Raw genomic sequence first — 12,094 nt, forward strand, 5'->3', positions numbered from 1 at the left:
CTGTGTCGTCTACTGTTCTTAATAATTCTTCTTTGTCCTCCAATGCATCATGCCTTTGCACTTGGTGCTACTAATACTAAATGTGTTCTAATCTGTACCACAGGAATTTGCAGTATTAATAAATACTTTCCAAATTATAATCTGTTCCTTTTCAGTATTGGCAATACCTTCCAATTCCTGTCATTCCCACATCCCATACATTATAAATATGTACAATTAGCTATTTTACAAAATGTACTGTGAAGGTATCAAAAGTCTTCCAAGGCTGGTCTTCCAGGATCATTACCAGTAACCTCTCTCCAATCCTTGTAGTTTACCTGTCAAGAAAACCTGTTTTGTCTCCCTTTTAGCTAAGTGCATCTCAAGAACCTCTCAGGTTCTATTTGGTTAATAAAACCTGTTAGGTTTTATTGCATTTACTAATTACTTCCACATGCCCTTGGTTTCTGCTTTCTTTAAAATATATCCTTGAAGAGTGTTGAGGTCAAGCTAGCAGGCCTGTTGCTACCTGGATCATTTTCCTCCTTTCTACATTAGAGACACTGTGTTTACAATTTTCCAGTTATTTGGTATCACCTTGATCTGGGTAGCTTGGTTATGGCTAGTCACACTCCTCTCCCCATGCAGTTCTCTTTTCCTTTTTTCAGTTTTCTCAGAACTACGGAAGGATTTCTAGAGAAACTTCATTTTGTTGTGAAACTTCATAAGCTTGCTCTGTCTGATAGATAAGGACCAGTGTCCTCACCTTCATCCATGAAGGGCTGAGACACCTGACAACCATAAGGCAACATACTCTTCAGTAAGTACGCAGTAAACTATACATTAATACCAGGAGGTAGAAAATATTAGCAAGTTCTTTCCACCTCAGCAGAGGTTATGGGGAAGGAATTTCTATCCACTTTATGGGAGGTGTAGTAATTTGATTCTTAATTGTGTTTGTTAATCATGTCTCTAAGTCTAGGGATTGAGGAGATAGCAATTTAAGACACAAGTCACTTGACTGATTAAAGCTTAATACAAGTTTTAAAAAGCCTCACTTGTTCTTGGCTTTAACAACATTAGCAATTCTTAGGTGTAATAAAATAGCTGAGATGGAAGATGACACATAAAACAAAGCATGCATGATCAAAGCAAAATGGAGGTGAACAAGGCTCCCTGTAAGACTGTTGCCTTTAGATTTGCAGCTATAAAGGTGTATTTTCCTTGTTGCTTTGGAAATGACTGAAGAAAATTTGGTTCTTTTACTAAAAGTCGAGACAGTAGCAAATATCTTTGATTTACAAAGTACAAATGGGGATGGGGGTAGTTCAGCCATGTCAATTCTGCTGCTTTTTCTTTGTGTGTAAGAACAAATGATTGTCATTTCATTTGCTGAAAGTAGAGCTAGACTGCCTTTTTTTGTCTACTGATAATTTTTTTTCATTTGAAGATTTCACTGACCATTTCTTTTGGATCTCAGTAGGTTTTTAGTATTACATTACTGGTAATGAGCTTATGTTTACTGTGTTGTGGCTGCTGCAGTGTTACTGATCTGAAAACTTGTTTCTCCAAAATGATGAAATGAATAGCTATATTGGTTTAGTTTTGTCAGTTCCCATGGCAGCCTCTCCAGCTCTAAAGATGCTATGGGCTTTCAGATTGTTGTGTATCCAATGTTTGCAACAACTGGATTTCCTCCTACCACTATGTGTGAATCAGAAACAACTGCTAACAAAAGAAAGTTGACGGCCTTTTATTACTAACCTCTGATTAATGAATAATGAATGTTATGGTAGAGGATAAAGTAGGCCAAAAATAGATGGTTTTTTTAATGACATAATTCCTAAATCCAAACCTGAAATATTATTAATTTTGGAAAATTTTGTGACAAACTCCCACAATCTTAGAGAATTTTCATGCACAAAGCACCTACTGACTCTGTCTCAAAACTTGTTTTGTGCTTATTGCATAAACGAAGGAAAAAACCCACTTGTTTAAGTATCCATCCCAAATTCTGTAGTTTGCCTTGAGTGTATGTCTTTACCCAGTTGAGAGAAACATAATGTATTACAATGTTGAAAAGCATGGAAGATAATGCAAAAAAAAAAAAAAAAGCTTTGTAATTAAAAAAAGTTGCAATAGATCTGTAATGAACATACCTGTGTTTCATTCAGTTTTGGCCACTGCTTCTCAAGACAGTGGAATGAAGATAGAAAAGACAAAGAGAATTATGGAAGTGAGAAGAAGGAAGTTGACATACAAGGACAAATTGACAGGTATAGATTTCTGTGATTACACAAAATGAAAAATTAAAAAGCCTTTGTGATTTTTTCTTTTTGGACTGTTACAAAATCAAGAATGAGATATTTATTATAATTAAAGCATGATGCTATATTTCCAGAAAGTAGTATGAAATGCTAACTTATAACCCAAATAGCCAGCATGTATAATTTATAGATGTTTGCAGTAATTGAGAAGGAGGGTGGTTTTATGCAAAGATTTTGTATGGAATAAACTGCTGGAATAAGGGATATATTTTTACCAAGCAAAATGATAGTAACAGCTATGTATATGTCTTGATTCTTATACTATTTAACAACAATATTTTTCAGTATACCAGTGTGGGTTCTTATGTCATAAAATTACCCTTTCTTCTGATTAAATGGTTGGGCTTTGGAAAATCTCATTTTCATTTTTCACTGTTTTCAGGATTCTCATGAAATTAGATGAGAAGCTAGACCATTCTATATACCAATAACCTCATTTGTAAATGGCCATAATAATATTTATTCTAAAAGGTTTCCATGATTCACTTTTGCTAGTAGAGTGTTTTCAGATAGTCAGCTGGAAGATGCTAAAAAAAATAAAATTAGCTGTATTATTTTTCTCCTTGAAATACCAAGTACAGGCATTGGCAAAGGCAAGTTATTGATCTATCTAGCAAGGACCTGTAATAGCAAACTTCCATGCCTGTTTATATATTTAGCAGCATCTAACATTAGTAGAGTCAAATTTCTGTCAACATTTTTATAACCATAGCTGCTTTGAGTTCCAGCTTGGCATTCAGAAATCTTGCACCATAAAAGTACACATTTGCACTACTTCTGAACTCTACAATAGAGCCCATTTTTACCACTCTTGGTGCAGATAGCTAATTATGATGGTGGCAGAGCCTTCATTCATTCCATTGCCTTCCTTTACTCAAAATGCTTGCCAATGTAGTTCTGTGCTAAATTCTTTTCTTCTTTTATTCCATTAGCATGATTACAGTACTGATGGATTTGGTGGTGTGTACTTAAAATGACATCCACAAGATATTTAGGTGCCTAACTGCTATTGACTCAATCAGAGTTGCTTGCCTAAATACCTTTGGGGACTTGTGCTATAGTCATTTATAATTATGGATCATGACTAATTGGTTTGGATCCCTGAATTCTTGAATGGTCAACTGGAGGTGTTTTAAAAGGGCATCTTTTTCCCAGACTGAATACTCAGCACTGTCTAAAGACTGTTTTTTACAAGGTGTCTTCATCTGGGGATGGAAATCACTTGTCACTTTTGAAAGTTTGGGTTGATAGCTGCTGTAATGAAACAGTCACCAATCCCCAATAGTATTTCAAAGAAGTGTTCTAAATGAGGAGGAGGTCTTTCCCTTAATAGACAGTCTTGCAAAACTATTTTTTGTGACAATAAAAAAAGAAAAATGAAAAAAACCCAGAATGCTTACCTGAGTTGTACGTGCATTTTGTAATATGAGTAATTTTGATCTAACTGTTCTAAACAACCATGTTATGTTTCTGGGAACTAGAGGTCACCTGCATCGCATTATTTTGTATAGTAAGGAAGCAGATTAGAACACCTAAATGAGATCTTTATATAGACAAATACAATGCAAAGATGTAAAAAATATATAGTGGTTTATATTGTTCCTTTTTAAACAGAAGATCTCAAGGCTTTTGTATGTATTACATACAGAAGTAACTGCAGCTGTTTTAGAGCTGTAGGGATGCATTCCTGAATTACTCCATAAAAGGCTTAAAGAATATGTGCATTCAATATGTAAATGTATAAAGGAGGCTGCCTTTATACATGCCTTTAGACAACCTGCAACCGTTAGCTTAGGAAGTTAATGTACATTGCATTTTTCTGTTCTTCAGCATAAAGGTATGTTATCTCAGTACAATTCCCAACTCACATAACCTCTTTATTGCCTTTATATTCCCAGAATACATATAGTCCAGAATTGTACTATAATTATATGCAGTGACATAATTATTTTCATGGGTAGCAGAATGAAATGCATGTCACCTGTTGGTCTGTAGGCTGTAGCAGATCTGCTAACTGTGAGAAGCCACTGCCTATGGGTTGATTCACAGTGAGCTTCTCACTTTGCTGAGAGTATGCCACATGTGAATAACACTGCAGTCTCTTGCCATGTTGCATCTAAACTGTTGTAATTCCACTACGTCTTATTCCACAAAATACTATGAAACAGTTAATGAAATGGAGAATGGTAGTTGTTGTAGAATGTAACATTGTATACTAGGATAAATCTAGTGTTTTCATTGCTTTCTTTTTTACCATATCCACTAGATTCCACTCAGGGGTTTGTATTTTTACTTTTTTTTCATGAATCTGTATGTGTGTGCATGTACAACTTGTGTAGAAACTCAAATTGGGATGCACCTACTGTTAGGCTACACATCTTCAGAAATTCAGGCATAGCTTTTTCCTTGCTAGTGTATTAAGACATTCAGTCATGAGCTGTTTTCCTGATTGTTATTATAGTGCCTGGCACACTATTACTGTAATTAATATTAATGATTTCTAATTTACACTCAGAACATAGCCCTCACTCTTCCTACAACAGAATAATCATTTATTGATTTGATTTTGCTTGAAATATCATCCTAGTTTGAAGTCATTTTCCCCTGAGAGATCCACCACTGAAGGTGCCGGTGGTGTGCAGATACAGAGACGCAGGCAATTCAGAGTGTTAGCCTTTCAAACAGTGGCTAAACTACTGGTTGCAAAAGTTCTACATCTGTGTGGCTGAAAAGATGCATGTCCTGGGCAACAAAGCTGAAGAAAGATGTGGGAGAGTGCTGGGAGTGAAACTGAATGGGAAGCCTCATCTCATTCCTTATTCCTCAGCTTCATGCTAAATACAATTGCTTTCATATTTTGGGAACAGGTTCTTACTACATGTGACAAATACGTTACCTAATTTAGAAAGTAGTAAAGCTCTTCTAAGTTCTGTAAAAGTGATGCTGATTAATGCAAGAGTTGTAGTCAGCCCTTTAAATGCTCAGTATAGCTTCTTTCTTCCTCTGCTGTTCAGAGCAGAAAAGAAATAGGCACAACTGAAAGCTATAGGAGGACTAGTCACAGTGAATGGTGTCTGTGCAGACTGTTCCTCCCTACTTTAACTATTCTATAGCTGCATTAACCTCCACATTTAATAGGCTGCTGAGATGATATACTGCATTGAAAAACATTGAAAGGAACAGGTGCAGTTAGTGGCATCCTTGATTCTGAGAAATGATGACAGTTTTCAATAAAATGGGTGGTAAGACAATGCTTCTGAGAGCAGCATTAATGGTTTTGGTGTGTATGGCCCCTGGCCCTGCCCTACTGGCTGATAAGGCTGCTGACAAGTCTGTGGGAAGTAAAGTCAGAGTACAGGATAAGTATTCTTCCAGGTAGCTGAATTAGCTCTGCTAGTCCTGCAGATTAAGGAGGACATAGCCAGGCTATGCAGCAATACAGAAAATAATCTGGAGTCTTGCCCAAGATCCCTGCGTCTAAGAACAAAGTTGGTAAGTGTATTTCTTACACATGGAGGCATTAAACAAAAAAAAACATTAGAGCAACAGGCATATACATAAAACTATGTTATTTGGCTCTATTTTCCTTCATCTATTCAAGCAGTGCAATTTTATATTACTCCTTGAACGACTTCCCTTTGTGCAGGTGTGATTTAATATATTTCTGTAGTGCATTAAACACTTCCACTCCTTTATCCCCCATTCTGCCTTCAAGCTAAAGAGTCTGTGTCCCACTCATTTATCCTTACCCTTCTCATGTCAAGGCCATCTATTCTCCAAACCTTCATTCCTTCCACAGGCTTTGGGGTTTTCCTGTTCCCTTTTTACCACGTCACTAGCATTGTTGCCCATACTTCTGCTGATGTGTTCCTGACGCTGACTATCCCTTCATCCGCCGCCCCTCATTTTCCCTCTCCAGACATTTTGTGTGCTACTCTTCCCATGTGCCTGCTGCTACATTCTTTTACAAATTCTGCCTTGACACTGCATTGCCTTGGCAGGCCAAACTCTCACATGAGGCCAGGAAGCTCGTGCCCCAGGGAAGCACCCACCCATGTTTTATTGCACGGCTTGCTTCTCCCGCCCCATCAGCCCCAGGGGGTCGCCCAGCCCCCGGGTGAGCGAGACCGGCGGGTAAGTGGGCAGCCGGGCCGTGGCGGGCAGCCCGCCAGCTCGTAACTGTCCAGGGTCCTGACAGCCAGCAGCGGGCTGGGCTGGCTTCTGCGTGTCCCCTTCCTTTCGTGACTCTGCTACGGGGGAGAATGTCAAAGAAACACGGGTATCTCCGAAAGCTAACCCCCAAATTTCCTGTTTAATATAGAGGAAAGTTATCAGCCTGCTCAGGTAAAGAATCATGTATCTATCTAGTGTGAAATATTAAAAAGAATGACGGGAGGGAAGAGAATATTACTGCTATAAGATGAATTTGATGGCTTGTTTTTATCAATCAGGCTTGCTATTTTTGTCAGATATCAGCCTTTGATCTTATGAGGATTCTTCAGGGACATAATGGAAAAACTAAGAGCCAGATTGTAATTCTCCCATGACTATGATTCAGGAGTAATTGTACTGAAGTCAAATTAAACTAATGTGAAACAGATGTAAGTGGGTTCAGAGACTCACTACTATGCAGCTTGAGTTAATACTTTTTTACATGGCAGATCTTTTACTGAAAAAAAAAAAGCTGCAATTACACTAATAACATGCATGTACTTTTTCAGATAGAATCAAAAAGAGAGGTAACTACACCACTGTAGTCCTTGCTGGCCATACAAAGGGATTGATATAACAGGCAGTTGAAAGCTGGAGTCTTAGTAATGAGGAATGGTTACCAGAAAAGAACTGAGGGTGAAGAAGATGATTACAAACTGCAAACCAGGTACCTCCTGTCCTGTTATGGCATTTAGAGGGCTGATGCTTCAAGTGGGTCTGAGGTTATGAATGATGTGTTAGGATGTGAGAGGCAGGATCCACAGTGTATTTGGTTTAGTGTCTCTGGCCAAAGAAACCTGCAGACAGGCTGTAGTAACTCAAACAGGTCAGATCTGAGAAGATAACATCATGGCAAAGGTTATTACTGAGGTGTAGTTGCCTCAGGTAGACTCACTGATTTAATTGAAACCATTTCTGCCAATAAGTAAATTTTCTGTTCTGTGGATTCATCCCTGAATGAATGTAGACACAGCACTGCATGCTGTGACTTAAAAAGTGATAAGAAGCTGCATGCAGTAGAAGAAAATAAAAATAGTAGGTTGCTTTTCCTTACACAGTACATAGTAGTCCTGATTCTTAGTTAACTTCTTGATTCCTAACTACACTAAAGCTTCTGAAAACCATCTGAAAAAAAGGTCTTCAGGTTATCTTAGAGAGAAGACTTTAAATGTCCTCCTTGACAGAAGTCTTCCTAGAGAATACAGAAGTTATAAAAGGATCCTGAACTGGATCCTATCCAAATTCATGCTAGTAAAGGATGGGTCGATAGAACATAAAGAACAGGATGCACTTCACATGGATTATTCCCCGTCTCTCTTGGTCTGAGTGTAAATAACAACACTCTTGTGGCAATAAACTGAAAGAAGTATGATCTTCACAATCAGAAATACCAGATTTCAAACAACCATATAGTTAACCATAAACTGAACAGTTATATACACAAATGAGCATATTGCAAAGTGGTGACACAAAAACTGTCTAGACTTCCATCTAACCGTATCACATCTCTTTAGTGCATCCAAGAGGTGGAACATACAAGTTACAAATGATTTCTATCTACTATTGATGCATTTTTCCTTTACTGCTCACTGGATTTAAGTAGGTATAAGAACTATTTATTCATCTGTACTGCTATGGCTTGCTTTGATTTACATCAGAACAGCTTCTAAATCACTCATGCCATATTGCTAATGAACAGTAAAAGGGCACTTAGCATTTTACTTTTCTTTCAATGACATTGCTTGTAATAGAAAGCCTCTTGTCCATTGTGTTGTGACTGTCACAGGCTCAGTCCTGTAAGGCACTGATTTTCAACTAACACCAACTCTGAGGACATGAAGTCTGAACAATGAGCCCTAAATGAAAAGGAAGAATTTAGGCAGACCAGTCTAATAAAGTCAAGTCCTGAAAATTTTTATGCAGGTACTAAAACAGATTGATCATGCTATATTTAGGGTTTTTTTCTTGGTGGTCTTTCATTTAAATATTAAACACTACTGAATACACTTGGCTTATAAAAGTTGACAGAGTAACAGCTTGAAACACTATAGCTTCAAGGCACCAGTTCTCCCTGTCATGAGAATTTGACATCACTGAGGGGTGAAAGGCCTTTTATTTGCATAAGATAATAGTTACGTTTCTATGCAACAGCTGTGCTGTCAGTGAAAGATGCGCTCATTGTGCCAAATCCATCTCTGGAGTAACCCCATTGATTTTAAATGAGTTACTTTGGGAATAAATTGGCCCACTAGAAAACCTGCAGGTCTGAGACATCAAAATAATTGAGCAAGATTTCCATGATCATAACATGGTAAAAAATTGCAAAACAATTACATGATGTCGTGCATTTATGTACCCGACAAATCACAATTGATTTGCCAGAAGATTTTTAAACCATATAGCTAGAGCAAACGTTTATGTAGAGTTTACAGACACTTTTTGGGAATATGGGAACATTAAAAGGATACAAGAAACGGGAATATGGCATTATTAGTTACTTAGTGTTGCTGTAAGTGAAACAAATATAAGATGTCTCTCTAAGGTCAGTTTAGTAATAAAGGATTCATATGGCCATTCAATAAAGAATTTTCAAAATGAAAATTCTTTTTCTTTAGGCAGTAACAATCAGGATGTGTTTCTGGTAATGAACTACCTGAAAATTTCATCTCTAGACTATAGACTTGCTGTGTATGTCAGCAGGAATTTAATGCTGTTGGCCTTTCGGTGGCCTGTTTGAGTTTGGTGATCGTAGGTGAAATCTCAGTGGACAGATGTCTGTGGCACAATACCCACCTTATCAGTTAACTGCTGATAGTTATGGCACAAAGTAGTGCTTGGGTTAGGGTGACACAATTGAGTAATATATGCCTATGTGTTAGTTTTTCTTGGTAATGTACAAGGAAGATGAACTGGAAACTGTTTTGAATGCTGAGGAAAGGTTATATACATGCATATGTATGTTATATATATGTGTGTATAAATAGATAAATAGTTCTTTATTGATACATATTTGATAAGTGATCTTATTGGGGGTCAGTAGCCTTCTTTGAAGCCTTTTTGGTTATTGTAATCATTTCCCAGCCACGATTCAAGAGATTTCACAGCACAATTAGCAAAGCCTACCCTCACTTTTGTTTCCATTCAGTTTGCAGAAGTAACATCAACAGGAATCCCGAAGCCTGTTCAGTATGCATTGTGGCTTGCTTGCAAAGGAAATACCTTGTGCTCCTGATGTCATCACTGCAATAATCTCAAATTCAAGTCTTACTGAGCAGGCTCATTATCATTCTCACCATGTCCTCCCTTAGAGCAGCCTTTCCCGCCTCCTCCTGTACGGCACAAAACAAGAGCCACAGGGGTGCTTGGATTAGGGAAAGGAGAGACACCCAGCACCTCCCCCCAAGAAAACTTGCTGCATTACTTCCATCTAGTTTCTTCACACTACATACTGCTTTACAGGACCTTGCACACCCCCACCAAATGAAGGTGTGGATTCACAAATACTGATTTCCCCTTCCTGTTTAGGATTGGACAAAGACTGGAGACAAGCATGGACGTGTGTATTTAGTTTCTGAATGTGGATGTGAAAAGAGTGTGACAACCTCCACAGTAAGAATTTCCTGAGGAGAGCCACACATTTCAGACTGCTTTTTTTTCCCTTTTTTTTCCCACCAGGGCAGATTTCTCCCTTTTGTCTTACAAGGCTAGCTCACATGTGAGCAACAGATAGGAAAGCAAGAAAGAGAGGGCAGTTGAGCAAAAAGAAGTATAGGGCAAAAAACAGGGGACAAATTGTCTCAGGCACCAGGTTTCAATCACAACCACATTTCCTGAAGATTCAGAAGGTCCTGGCGATGGACCTCAGGACTGATTCCGATGTGGGTCTCTGACCCATGACCCATGTGAATTTGTGGATCTCTCCCCTAAACCATCCCCAGTGAATGATCCCCTGCACACAAGGAGTTGATTTCCACTGTGGAAGAGAGGAGGCAGGACAGGGTTAATCTCGCACAGTCTTCCTTCAGGCCCCCAGAGGGGCTGGGGTTTTGTTTTCCTGGCTAAGGGAGGGGAGCTGGGGCACGTCTTGTAACTGGAACTGGAGACCTCTCTGGTGTTACCAGCCTGGTTTGGGTTTGAGGGAAAGCCTGGAGCAGGAGGGGGGAGGAGAGAGAATGCAGACTTGGAAAGCAGCGAGTGTCTGGTAATTGCAGAAGGTAAAGCCAAGTGTCCTCCATTTTCCCGAAGCCCCCTGAGAGCTTAGGGGGGCTCCGAGAGGCCTCCTGCCCCCTCCCTGCAGCCTGGCTACCTCTTTCAGCCCTGCCGTGCCAGCCTTTCCCTTGACACCAGGTGTTTATCCTTGTCCACAGCGCGGGGAGGAGCGGTGCGAGAAAGGGGAGCGGGACTCCCCTGGCTTTCGCGTTGCCCGATCCTGGTCGCCCAGAGCCTGCGGGGGCTCGGACGATCCCCTGCCCTTCCCTTTCCCCGGCGCCGCAGAGGCTCTGGACGCTGCCGTACTCCTGCCATGTGCCGCCGCCGCTGCTGATCGTAGCTTGGTGGAGCGTGTCTCCGGCTGCAAACTCCGCCAAACAAGCCTGCATCCTCCTCCGGGGAAGGATCCCCAGTGAGTACCAGCCGGAGCCTGCCCCCTCCCTAGGGCACCCCACCACCGCCTCTTACAAAGGGACTCGCAGCCTCTTCCCCTCGCCCCCTCTCCCACCCCCTTTTTAAGCCGGTGCAGAGAGGGGCTCCGTGAATTCCCTCCAAAGCTATAGGGTGGCTCCCTCCTCCTCCTCCTCCTCCTCCTCCTCCTCCTCCTCCTCCTCCTTCTTCTTCTTCTTCTTCTCCTCTTCCTGCTCCGGCTCCCCTCGGCGAGCCAGGCTGCCGCTGCGTTCAGCCGGGGTGGTCCCCAGCCTCGCCCCAGCCATGCCGCTGCGGCTCACCTCCCATGCCTGACTTTTGTTACCCTTGTAGTGCCCGGGGCTGAAACTGAGGTGGGCTCATTTTTGGGGGGTGGCTGAGGCTACAGAGCGTGTGCGCGTGTGGGAGGTGTCCCGGGGGCGGGGGGGCGGGGAGGGGGCTGGCTGACGCCGCGATCCTTGCAAGCCTGCGGGCCCGCCAGCCCGGCTGCCCCCTCAGGTGGACGCAGCAGAGGGGCCGGGCTGCGGCGGGGACCCCGCCACCCTGACACCTGCAGGTAGACTGGGCGAGCCAGCCGCAGGAGCCTGCCTAGGAGCCAGCAGCACCCTGGACCCGCCGCCCACCTCATCCTGCTCCGTTCCCGCCCTCCCCAAGACCCTCTCCGGTCCTCCCTCCATCCCTTCTCCCCCCAAGCCTTCCCGCTCTGCCGGGGTGCCTGCACCCCTCCTCACCTCGCCGGTACAAACCCCTCCACTCCCTGCCCCTCCCCACCTTCTTTGATTTATTTGTGTATTTCTTTCCTTGGCAACCACCAGTTCCCCTCAGTCAAACAGCGCAGGCTCCCTATAATTTGAAATTAATTTGTTTGACTGCAGCATTGAGACAGGAAGGTTGGGAATTTATTTAATTCTTTTTCCTCCCTGTGCAAAAAGGAAGCG

This window comes from Phaethon aethereus (assembly GCF_964289735.1).
Source record: "Phaethon aethereus genome assembly, chromosome: 5".
Taxonomy (NCBI): Eukaryota; Metazoa; Chordata; class Aves; order Phaethontiformes; family Phaethontidae; genus Phaethon; species Phaethon aethereus.